General features: G+C 40.8%; 1 pseudogene; it reads right to left on the bottom strand.

The window, feature by feature from the left end:
- Window positions 1-772: 772 nt before the first annotated feature.
- Window positions 773-1,609, bottom strand: LOC108531755 (zinc finger E-box-binding homeobox 2 pseudogene; annotated as a pseudogene).
- Between the last annotated feature and the right edge of the window lie 7,740 nt (window positions 1,610-9,349).

Below are 9,349 nucleotides of genomic sequence, written 5' to 3'. Positions count from 1 at the left end.
ACCCTGAAACTGGTGCAAAGGTAACCCTGTTACCCTCTTAATACTGTAGCAAGGATGGCACTGGCACAAACACAGAGTAAAGGTTTGCCTATAAGGCTTTTAAAACCACCTTACAAAGGCTTTTATTTCTCATCTTACTTTTTCCTTTAACGTCCAGGTCACTTTAAGACTTCGGTATCTTAAATCAACATCGCAACACTTCAAGGTTCTTAACAAAAAAAGAAAAAAAAAAAAAATTGAGGCCTAAAATTGATGGTTACCTCTAAGCTGGAAAAAAAAAGGGGGGGGATAATTGATGAATACAAAAGGAAAGTACAGAGAAATCATAATACCGATGCATTGTATGCGAGCAAATAAAAAGGATTAAAAAGGAATAACAATAATGATGTATGGTAGTGCTGGCACCTTTTACAAATGTGCTGATGTAAATTAGACAGTTTTTTAAAGTTTGTAGTGATACTTAAGTAGGGTGCAATTTTTACAATTTTCTATTGTGCTTAAAGTATAAATGCTATTAAATACAGGAATTAGTCTCTGAACCACACAGGTTTTAGGCCTTAACACTGTACAAAATTTTTGCATAATGCAGTTTTTAACAATACCCAGCTCCAACTCTGTCTACATCCTGTCTTGGCTGAACCGCCCCTTCTGTCCCTCTCCACAGCTTCCTGGAAGCGTCAGGCACGTGCATGAACAGCTTAACACAGCAGTGTTTTCAAACAGGTAACAATACTAATGAAAAAAAAAAAAAGGAAGCTTCAAATGCAGTAGTTTATTCCATGCCATCTTCCATATTGTCCTCCTCGTGGTCTGATTTGGTTTCCATTTTCCTATCCTCCGAACTACCGTACATGGAGTGATCTCCAGTTTCTTCTTCATCTTGTATCGTTTCGGGATCCGTATCCATGGACTTTCATTTTCACTTTCTTCCTCTTCCGCCTCGAACCCCTCGTCGCCATCTTGTCTGCCCAGCTTCCCGTAGCCATCCTGGCCTTCCTTCTCGCGCTCTTTCTCGCTCTCGCCATCCCTCGCGACACTCGTCCGCTCCTCCGAGTCCGAGTACCCTGGAGGGGTAATGCTCTGCAAGTAAGCCCGGTTCATGAGCAGCTCGGTGGGTTCCAAGTGCCCTGTCTCGCGCGCCTTGCGCCCCGCCGCTTGCCGCCCCTCCGCCTCCCGCTTGCGGTAGGAATACTTGTGATTCCTGTGCTGCGAGTATGTGCCCGAGTGTGAGAAGCGCTTGCCACGTTTATCACACTGATAGGGCTTCTCCCCCGAGGGAAGCCTTGAATGCGCGATAAGGCGGTGCTTGTGTATAAACGCTTTCTTAAAAATCTGACACTGATGCGGTCTGTGTGTTCGTATTTATGTCGCAGAAGGGAACTGCTTTTTTGGAATTTCTTGCACATAAGTCACATGCATACATGCCCTCTGACTTCTTGATCTTCTTGCGAGACAGACAGGAGTCGGAGTGTGTCATAACTTCGAGGCCTGACATGTAGTCTTGTGCTTCATCAAGCAGTTCTCCCTGAAATCCTTGTTTCCGTTGGTACTTTCTCCTTTGTTGCATATCAGCAAAGGTAGTTGCTTCAGTTGGGCAGGTGTAGGCCATATGTGGTAGCAAGCTTATTTAATCCAGTGCTGGGTATGGTCGTAGCCCAGGAATACTGGTCTAAACTGGTGGCATGAAAGTAGGAGGGGGAAATGCGCTTTGAGGTGGAAGAGCTGTGTATAAAGATTTGGCGCTAAAAGGGTTCATGCCGAACACTGGGTTAGTGCTCTTGTTGTCCAGATTATTTGAATTTGAAAACTTCTTGAAAAAGTCAAGTTCAGAGGTTCATCTGAGTTTTCAGATGAGGAAGAAACACTGTTATGGTCTAAACTGATGAGCCATCTTAAGAACATGTGTAGTTGGTACGTTTTCTGGTCTCCTATGATAGACATATTCTAGCATCCCTGCTTCTCTGAGGCTCAGGATTCCTTCCTCCAGAGTTTTCCATGGCTGCTGTGGTCTCTCCTTTCTGCAAGATGGGCCACAACATATCCCAAGTTCTCAAGAGTTACTCCAGTAATGTATTAGAACAATCACGTGGTGTCCTTGCCAGATGTTAAACATTGTGTTACAGAGGAATGCCTCACGTTGAAAACATGGTCCCGCGTGCTCAGGATCCACCAATCTGAGTTCCTGACAATACATGTTAGCACATGGTCCTACAGCTCCTTTGGTAAATCATTCCTTTCTTTGCTTAGCAGGATTGCCACTTCTCTTGTCATTTCTGACTGAAGTTTGTCTCTACTTACAGGTCTGGTGGCCAAGGCAACTATTACATTGTTAAGCACCTGCTTCATTTTAGGTCTCTACATAGTTTTCAGGCAAGAAGTTCTCTACCTTCCAAAAAGAGAGTGGGACACTTCTGTAGGTTCAGAGGGTTCAAAGGAATCTGGATGTTACTCTTCAAATGCATCTGCCTGGATATCCCTATCCCAAATCTTAGGATTCTGCTACTTTGTATCAGGGCCCTGACTTTTTCACTGTATACTTGCATAGGCTGAAAATTCAAGATTCTCTTAAATTCTACAATTCTTTAAAAATTCTGCGATTCTTAAAATGAGATCTTGTGCCTAATCTTAAGCAATGTCTGCCTGCTGGCTGTAGGAGATAAAAGTCTTTAAATGCTGCCAAGAATACCCTATGACTCTCTGCTTTAAGATGTTGAATAACAGATCCAAGCCTGTCATTTTTTTTTCTTTTTAATAAAACAATGCTGCTTAGAAACAGCTACCAGTTGCAGTTCTTATTATTCTACATTTCTCAAGTGTCAAAGATACTGCATCAGCTAGTACACCTCCTTCCAATTGTGTCTCATCTTAGTCCAGCAAAAGTAGAAGTCTTAGCAATTACAATGCTTGAATATGCCAGGGACAATCTATAATCCAGCTAAGACTAGTAGTCTTACCTTACTGCCATTCAGTCAGCAAGTGACACAACTTGAAAAATCCCATCCTTAGAGCCTCCTAGGACTACTCCACTTTGGGTACCAGCTGTCATAGGCCAGCGTCCCTAAAAACAAAGTACCCATCCAAAGATGGGTATTGGTACTCAAGTGGTTTGTTGGGAAAATGCTTTTCAGAGCAAGTGAAGTGAGGAAAGAATGATAAAGCAGAAGAAAAGCTAAGCAGGGATGTAGCTTCAGAGGACAACTAGTTTCAGTGTGATCTCAAAGTGAGTTTTGGAAAACAATTTGTACTACAAAGTTAACCCCACCTCAAGACAGTGGACTAGCTATTGTTAGTCATTGGCTGTGGTCTGCCTCCTAAGAGAAGTATAGGTAAGTTATTTTTATTTTTTTAAGCTGAATGTAAAGAAAGAATGTTTACTGTTGGAAATGACCTAGTAGAAAGACTACATTAAAGTTGAAAACTAAAACTAAGAGGAAAATAAAAATGAGATACAGAATTGCTGCAGCTAAATGGATAAGTGGATATTTAAACAATGTATGGGTTCACCTAAGATAGGAGCATGGAGTTTCATATGCAAAAACAGCAGAGAAGGAGGAGCAAAGGCAGAGGCTACAGTGAAGTGTGTTCAGGTCCCAGGTAGGTGTCCCATGAGGTTACAAAGCAGAAGTATCAACTCTGAGTGGTGCTTGCCATAATGGGGAGATGTCTTCCCGACACACATCAAATTTGATCTGCATCTTAAGAATAGGAAGCATTGTTTAGATGGAAAAGGGGGAAGGGAAGAGTTTATACATTTGCGTTTTTCCCTTCTGAGGAATTTATATTATTTTCCAAATTAAAGCAGCTTCTCTAAAAAATATTTCACAAATATCTTTCTGAATTGAGGGAAACAGCATTTATTCAAGATATACTATATGCTGAACATAGAGCTCATCCCTATTGGAAATAAAAACAAAACAAAACAAAAAACAGAAAAGCAAGAGATACAAGCTATCACCCTGCCTTTATGGCTTGAAAAGCCTTTGTCAAGCTGCCTACTAGGGAACAAAATCCTCAGGATCCACTTCCCGGCACTTCCTTACAGTTTTACTAATTTAAATATCACAATTCCTTCTTCTCAGCATACCCTCGCAAAGTACATTTGTCCTTGTAGATTGCATGTATTAATTGTGCATTTCTTCACTTTTGTTCAGATGATTGTATCACCTTTACTCTGCCTTCTAGTGGCCTTGGTGAGTGTGCACCATATTGGTGATGAATACACTATCTGTGCCATGTTTTGTAGCCTTAGTCTTATGACGCACCACCTAGCCACACATTACATGTACATAATCAAAGTAATTGGGATAAAAGTGTTGTTGCTATTGATGATGATTGGTGATGGTGATGATGGAGAGAGTCGTCATGTGAATTCTCAGCACCTAACAATGCTCTGCAGAGAAAAGACTTTTAATTTGCTGATTAGATGGATGGATGAAGGGTGAATATATGAGTTAATGGGTAACATAAAACTAGATTCCTCAGCTACTCTTACCCCTCACCTGGATATACTCTTTTCAATGTGAAAAACCTAAACATCTATTATTCAGTTATGAAAATTTCCTTGTCTTTCTTTACAGATCGTTATGCTGCCAAGGGTTGAGTTTACCGTTTGCTGTGACAAGGAGGATTGTGCTTCAGTGAAAAGAATATGGATTTTGAATGTGAGGACTGGTGTTAAAATATAATTCAGTTACCCCGTAGCTGTGTTGTCTTGGGCCAGTCACTTAACCTCTCCAGTCTTTCTCCATATCTACAAAAGAATAATAACAGCACACTCCATTGTACAAGATTTTATAAAGATCACATGAGATAATACATTAGAAGGTGGCTTGTGTGCCAAGAGCAGCACAGAAATGCGAGCTGCTATTCTTTTATTTGATGCAGGCAATCCCAGCCATCCTGTCTTTTGAATTCACAGGAGCTTAGCTTTTCAGATATGCTATTTTTTTTAAATTTCTGCCCAGAAAACATAAAGATAATGTGAATGCTGCTAATCCACAGGAAAATAGTAGAACAATGACAACCTTTCACCTCTGTAGAACTCAGCAGCATACACAGTGCGTTCCCACACCCACACACTCTCTCATTCGGTCCTTACACAGGCTCAGGGAGTAAATGTCGAAGTGTCTTCATTACTGCAGTAGGGCTGTGTTCCGGACAGCATTCCACTCTGGAAGGAAGGCCACTGAAGGAGCAGAGTAGACCCTGCAGCTGAGTTCCCCGTACAAAAAGGAGATGGGCTCCCAGTTGCCAGGGGTGGAGGCAAAGAGGGTGGAGGTCTGCTGTCTGGATTATTGTTGACTCCAACTATGATGTTTAATTTATGCTTCAACTTGACTGGGTCATGGAGTGCTCAGACATTCAATCTAACATTATTTCTGAGTATGTCCATGAGGGTGTTTTTGATGTATTAGTAAACTTTATTTTGTAGAAGAGGATAAAGAATTTTACCAATAAACTTTATTGTTTAGAACAGTTTAACATTTACAGAAAAATTGCAGAGACAGCACAGAGAGTTCCCATTTATACCACACTTGGTTTTCCTTATTATTAACCTTTTACATTAGTATAGCATATTTGTTACGATTGAAATGTTACAACCAGTATTGATATATTATTATTAACTAAAGAATGTAATTTATTCATCATTCCTTAATTTTTACCTAATCTTCTTATGTTCCAGAATTCCTTTCAGGATCCCACATTCCACTTGGATGTTATATTTTCTGAGGTTCTCTTGGCTATCATAATTTCTCAGACTTTCCTTATTTTTTGATGACTTTGATGCTTTTGAGAATTGCCAGTCAGGTATTTTGTAGAATGTTCCTTAATTAACATTTGTCTGATGTTTTTCTCTTGCTTAGATTGGGGTCAGGGCTTTTGAAAGAAAGACCACAAAGGTAAAGTCGTACATTGGTATCAAGGGTAAGCACTATCAACATGACTTGTCACTGCTCATGTTGGCTTCATTACTGGATGGGGTTAGTGTTTGTCACGTTTCTTCTCTAAAGTTACTCCCTTCTTCTGTACCGTATTTTTTGGAAGGAAGCCACTTTGTGTAGCTCACATTTAAGAAAGAAGGAGCTATGTTTTGCCTCTTTGAGGGCAGAGTATCTTCATAGACAATTTAGAATTTTTATTTTTTTTATTTCCATAGGTTTTTTGAGGAAAGGGTGGTATTCGGTTACATGAGTAAGTTCTTTAGAGGTGATTTGTGAGATTTTGGTGCACCCATCACCTGAGCAGTATACACTGAACCCAAGTCGTAGCCTTTTATCACCTTCCCACCTTTTCTGCCGGAGTCCCCAAAGTCCATTGTATCCTTCTTATGTCTTTGCATCCTCATAGCTTAGCTCCCACTTATGAGTGAGAACATACAATGTTTGGTTTTCCATTCCTGAGTTGCTTCACTTAGAATAATAGTCTCCAATCCCATCCAAGTTGCTGTGAATGTCATTAATTCGTTCCTTTTTATGACTGAGTAGTATGTCGTTACATATATATCTATCTCACAGTTTCTTTGTCCACTCATTGGATTGGGTATTTGGGCTGGCTCCATGTTTTTGTGGGCAAAATGGGCATTTGGGCATTGAGCAAGTCGGCATTTGGGCTGGATCCACATTTTTGCAATTGTGAATTGTGCTGCTATAAACATGTATGTGCAAGTATCTTTTTTGTATAATGATTTCTTTTTGTCTGGGTAGATACTCAGCAGTGGAATTCCTGGATCAAATGGTAGTTTTACTTTTAGCTTTTAAAGGAATCTCCACACTGGTTTTCATAGTGGTTGTACTAGTTTGGATTCCCACCAGCAGTATAGAAGTGTTCCCTTTTCACCACATTTACACCAACATCTATTATGTTTTGGTTTTTTGATTATGACCATTCTTGCAGGAGTAAGGTGGTATCACATTGTGATGTTGATTTACATTTCCCTGATCATTACTATCTATCTATCTATCTATCTATCTATCTATCTATCTATCTATCTATTTATTTATTTATGTGTGTGTGTGTGTGTGTGTGTTTTACTATAAACACACTTCTGTCCAAACTAGAGAATGCTAATTAAGCAAAAACCATGGCCAGATGTTTATTAACACATCTCAGGTTCATGGGATTTGGAGACTGTGCAGTTTTCATGAACTCATTTAAAAAGGGAAACACCTTTATTGGAATAATCGGCAATTATGATTGCGGACTTTGCCTATTCTTTTTTGTGCACATCAAGTGGGCGGGTGAGGGTCCCTCCTAGTTGAGAGATGAAGAGCCTGCCCACATCCTGGTGCATCTGGCTTCAGCCCACACCCCAGTTTTGGGTGTGGCCTTTCAACCAGGCCACCTACTCACCCCCACCCCCGCACACACATGCTGCGTTCAGTGGAGTCAAGAAACACACCCATGTAGACACACAAAATAAACCCTGGGCAGTTTGGTATGCAGAGTCAGTTGGTTTTTGGATTTTGTCTTTGTTTCCTTTAATCGTATTATGAGTTTACCTTGTGCCCAGCTGCATGAGTACCTATTGGTATGGAGACTATCAGAGAGGACTCTTTGCCAAGCAATGGAGCATCTCTGGAATGCCAGCAAGCCGTGAGGCAGGAAGAGGGGCTGTCAGACCACAGCATGGTGACTTCACTCTGGGCCCCAGATTCAAACTGTGGAGTAATAAAACTGAATAGCACCATATAAAACTCCGCGTTTCATAAGACAAATATTGCTCTATGCATTCCTGTCCCTTGCACTATGTTAACTGTAGGAAGAAATGGAAACAGTTTTAGTGACCCCCTGGGACCTATAAAGGCTATTTCTGAGTCTGAATCTTGCTGTTTAATTTAATCATTTATTATATTAATATTCAAATGGGCTGCATCTTATTAGCTACTGCAAAGATGTTAGTATGTCTGAAATAAATACCTAATTATGCTTTTTGAAGAGAGGGGTTCTAAAGACTTTGGTATGTTTGTGCTAATAGAACAGTTCATTTGCAGATTTTTCTGCAGAAATCAGCAGTTTGAGGCTTTTTTTTCTCTCTCTCTCTCTTTTAAGAAAATAAAAACAAGGATTGAATATCCACTGAGAGGTTTCAATAGCAGGTCCTAGTTCCACCGGCTCCCAAAGAGCCCTGGAATTACGAGGTTTTGTTCTCTGCGCCCGAATGAGCGTCCACCCCGGAATGACCAGCACTTTCAGCTCAATAACACATTAATACAATTAACTGTTTTAATCAAATGACCATGAAATTAAATATGTTCCTGTTGGAAGAAAAAAAAAAGGATATCTTCTTGGAAATATATTTTTTGAGTCCAACATGCTAATATATTTCTTAACATGACTGTTTCATTATTTTCCATTTGCATCTCATCTCATTTCTCTCTCTCTCACTCTCTCAGTGTTTCTTTCTGTCTCTCTCTCTCAATTCCCCGTGCAAAATCAAAATCTTATGTAGGTCATTGATTTTTACATCCACAGACAATGGACACCAGCAACTTGCAGAAATCAGACTGTGCCATTTGGAGAGAGAGTGCACAAAATATAATGCCACATATACTCTGGGGTGGGGGGAGTGGGGGCCCAGGAACCAGCAACTCGGTCTGTGTTGAGGCAGGAGTCTGGCAGGCTCCATACGGAGTCCATTTTCCTAATGCTGAGCATTAGCTTCATGAGGATGGATTATGCTGCTGGCGTAATATACACAAACGGTGATGATAAATTCTAAACTAAATGTATACACTGCAATTGGAGCAGTGGAGAAATTAGCGGTAAGTGCAGAAGTTACAGTCTGAGAAACTGGGAATTACACATTACTATCTTTCTAAAGTAACTGCCACTGGATCCACGATCACTCTTATTTTTTATTTTCTAAGATGGCTAAAATGGTATGTCTACTAATACCCAATTATCTGCTTCATAATTTTTTTTTTCAGATGAATGCTAAAGCCAAAGGTTAAAGTCCTAAGTGAGTAGCCAAGACTGCTCCCATCAACAGGGATGGTCTCAGTTCCCCCCTCCCTGGTTGACCTCCATTTAACCTTTAAATTGACCTCGAATGAGTTTATTTTCCTTCTCTTCACATGGATGGCAGTCCCATGGGAGGGGACCCTCTTTTCCTGGGTGGATAATTACATTGTGGCTTTCAACTGCACAGCACTCGGTGTCAACCCTTGTTGTGTTCACGCACCTCCTTCCTGGGCGCTGCCCACATACAGCCTGTGTGCTGCTGCTGTGCGTACCACGCCATCCCCTTCCTTCCCTTCCGCACACCTTCCCCGGAACACCTACTGAGTATCAGCTCCAGGTAAGCATTGTGGCACCGAAGGTCTCTGCCTCCAGAAAGCTTTCTTTCTAA

This window comes from Rhinopithecus bieti, unplaced genomic scaffold (genome assembly GCF_001698545.2).
Source record: "Rhinopithecus bieti isolate Rb0 unplaced genomic scaffold, ASM169854v2 scaffold_9237, whole genome shotgun sequence".
NCBI classification, from domain to species: domain Eukaryota; kingdom Metazoa; phylum Chordata; class Mammalia; order Primates; family Cercopithecidae; genus Rhinopithecus; species Rhinopithecus bieti.
This window is presented reverse-complemented; position numbering and strand designations above follow the sequence as displayed.